Source organism: Peromyscus eremicus, chromosome 5 (genome assembly GCF_949786415.1).
Source record: "Peromyscus eremicus chromosome 5, PerEre_H2_v1, whole genome shotgun sequence".
Taxonomy (NCBI): Eukaryota; Metazoa; Chordata; class Mammalia; order Rodentia; family Cricetidae; genus Peromyscus; species Peromyscus eremicus.
In genome coordinates this window covers 103,614,069-103,617,234 of record NC_081420.1, presented here as the reverse complement: position 1 = coordinate 103,617,234, position 3,166 = coordinate 103,614,069, and the positions used below count along the sequence as shown (strand labels likewise).

The 3,166-nt window shown below is 46.7% G+C and overlaps 1 pseudogene; it reads right to left on the bottom strand.

Annotated features, from left to right (window-relative positions):
• Window positions 1–834: 834 nt before the first annotated feature.
• Window positions 835–2,689, bottom strand: LOC131910708 (pre-mRNA-splicing factor 38A-like; annotated as a pseudogene).
• Window positions 2,690–3,166: the final 477 nt, after the last annotated feature.

Sequence of the window (3,166 nt, the reverse complement as noted above, 5' to 3'; positions counted from 1 at the left end):
AGAAATCTACAGATTCAGTGTCTCCATCCAATACTTTCTCTGTTCCAGACAGTATTTTTGTGTTTTTAGCCCATACTAGGAAAAGACGTTCTCTCTCTCTCTCTCTCCCTTTCTCTCTCTCTTTCTCTCTCCAACCGAAGGAATGACTGGGCTATGTAAGATCCCTCATGTTCAAAATTACAGAAGCAGTTTATTTATGTTACCTGGACAACCTGGTGTGTTCTCCTAATCCTGGGAAGCTATGTAGCATGACTTGAGGGAAGGTCCCCATGTGCTCTGTCACCCAGTGAGGCATCACTCAGAAGCCTTTTGTGGATGATGAGGAAGACCATAGTAAATATGTAGAATGAAAAAAGAGTCTCAAATCTGTGTATATTGGACAGTTGTGTGTACATATTCATACATGACAGAGAGAGAGAGAGAAGGGAGAGAGAGAGAGAGAGAGAGAGAGAGAGAGAGAGAGAGAGAGAGAATAGCACAAGTTCTTCCTAAGAGCTTGAATCCAGCCACGTGTTCCCGCTTGAGCCTAGTCAAGGCTTGGCTCTGGCTTCCTTAAGCTCCAACCACGTGCGGTAGCTTTACAGGCAGGGGCCCTGTTCGAAAGGGCAGGCCTGAGTTGTTTGTAGCACTGGCTTTAAGCTAACCGCTTGGGGCTACTGTCAGTCTGGCCTGAGGCCAAGCCGACCCGGGCCTGGGCTAGGGAGCCGGCCGCCCAGGCGGGAAACCAGACCTGCTGTCAAGCCAAGTTAAGTGGTTTTTAATGGATTCTTGTCACGTTGGGCGCCAAATGTAGATGTAACCAACCATCTTATTAAATAAGAAACACAGAGCCGATTCAGAGAAGAAAGCCAAGAGGTCAGAGCTAAGAGCCTCAACCTTCCTGCTTCAGCGATCCTCTTCAGTCAAAAGAGCTCTCCGAAAGGGACCTACTTCCTCTGTGTTTGTCTTATATAATCTTTCTGTTCTGCCTTCTCATTGGTTGTAAACCCAAACACATGACTGCGTCATCACTGCCTGTATGTACAGCCCTCCAGGTCCTCTATGGTATTGAGATTAAAGGCGTGTGTCTCCAATGTTGGCTGTCTCCTTTTACACACAGAGATCTACCTAGCTCTGTCTACCAAGTGCTGGGATTAAAGGTGTGCGCCACCACCGCCACGCTCTTGCTATGGCTCTAATAGCTCTGAACCCCCAGGCAACTTTATTTATTAACATACAATTAAAATCACATTTCAGTACAAACAAAATACCACCATAGTAGTTAATGAGAAGTTAGGAATTACTACGCTTTACTAGCTGGGTCGCAGCAGTATCAACCACAGAACTCTCAGGATTTCATAGAGAAAGCAGAAACTAAAGAAAAATGACAACTGTGTCTGGTTTAATTACAAATAAGAAAAGGATCACCACGTGGCTATATCTCTTCATTCTCATGAATCTCCCCAACTCCCAGATCCTCTTGACCCTTTTTAAGTATGAATAACCATAGTTGGTTAGGTCAAAACCTGACCTTGATTTGGTCAAAAACATCCTTCAAAGATGTTGATTATAATTCAAAGAGATACAAAACTTAGCACCACCTCTGTAATATTAAAATAAAAACAAAACAGAAACCAACCAAACGACTTGATGTTTTAAAAACCCAAAATACGCATAGCTGCCTGAAGAGGAGATCTTGATCCTTTCACTAAACCTATTCTTCTCCTATCCACAGGAGGCCATCTGGGCAGAAGTCAAAATGAATCCATTACTCATTTCCTCTCCGGCTCTTCTTGTGGCTTTTCTTAGACCTTTCAGGAGACTTGGAGTGACTCCTATGTCTGTGACTACGGTGGTGACCTGGGGATTTAGAGCGGGATCTGTGTCGTCTGTCTCGGGACCTGCTTCGATGGCGTCGTGGACTCTTGCTCCTATGCCTTTCTCGGCGTGGAGAAGGGCTTCTTCTTTTGGGGGATCTACTTCGCCTCCTGGGAGACCGACTCCGACTCCTCCTGTAGCGCAGTGCAGGAGAACGCCGTGGCTTGTCCAGGTCTCGGTAGCTTCTTCGTCGTCGATGGTCAGGTGATGGGACTCTTTCCAGCTTCTCATCTTCTTCTTCCTCCTCCTCACTGGATTCCACATCATCCATGTCCTCTTCTAGAGCACTAACTCAGGGCTCCAGTTGTTCAGCTTCCTCCAGCACAGAGCGTCTCTGCAGCCGGGGCAAAGTGATATCACAGACTCTCTCACTGTGCAGAAGTTCATCAATGAACTCATCTACGTGCATCAGTTCAAACTCCCCATTCCGGTTCTGGCTCTTGATTTTTCGATAGTCATTGTACAAAGGCTCCAAGTACTTGTAGCAATCCATTGCAGTTCCTGTCAGCCTCATGTAAAGTGCCCCCAACATCCGGACATACTTGAAATCTTCATTTTTTATGAACTCAACAATGATATCCTTCTCAGGTTGAATCTGAAGCATCTTCAAGGTTAAACACAGAAAAGGAGTTGGCTTTATGTTTCCACCGTAGACACCACCCACAAACCTTAACTCCATGGCTTTGTCCACTACAAGTTCAGCGGTAAGTCCAAAGCACTCTTCTTTCCAGTACTTTGATTCATAGATCCGCGTGCGAATGATCTTCTCCACCAGATACTGAGGGTTGGTGCCATGGATGCTGTGGGCATCCTTGACCGTACGGTTCGCCATCTTAAAACGCCTTCGATTCTATTTCTCTCGGCTTCTTCAATACAAATCGTCACATCCAGGTTTTAAAAAAAGACGTCTAGGCCAGGCGGTGGTGGCGCACGCCTTTAATCCCAGCACTCGGGAGGCAGAGCCAGGCGGATCTCTGTGAGTTCAAGGCCAGCCTGGGCTACCAAGTGAGTTCCAGGAAAGGCTCAAAGCTACACAGAGAAACCCTGTCTCAAAAAAACCAAAAAAAAAAAAAAAAAAAAAAAAAAAAGACGTCTAGAGGCAGAGGAAACCCTTCTAAGACCTGAGGCCACCAGCTTGGAACCGGAAATTGCGGAGCTGAACCCTTTCCCGGGACTACCCAAGACTGGTCTCAGAGACGGCTGAAGTACTTCAGGAGCCCTCGGTGGGCGTGGTGAGGCGGTTGAGAAAGCCAATCGGAACCAAGCTGTGGGCGGGGTCACGGCTGGGGGTGGGAAAAGTTTTCTCCTC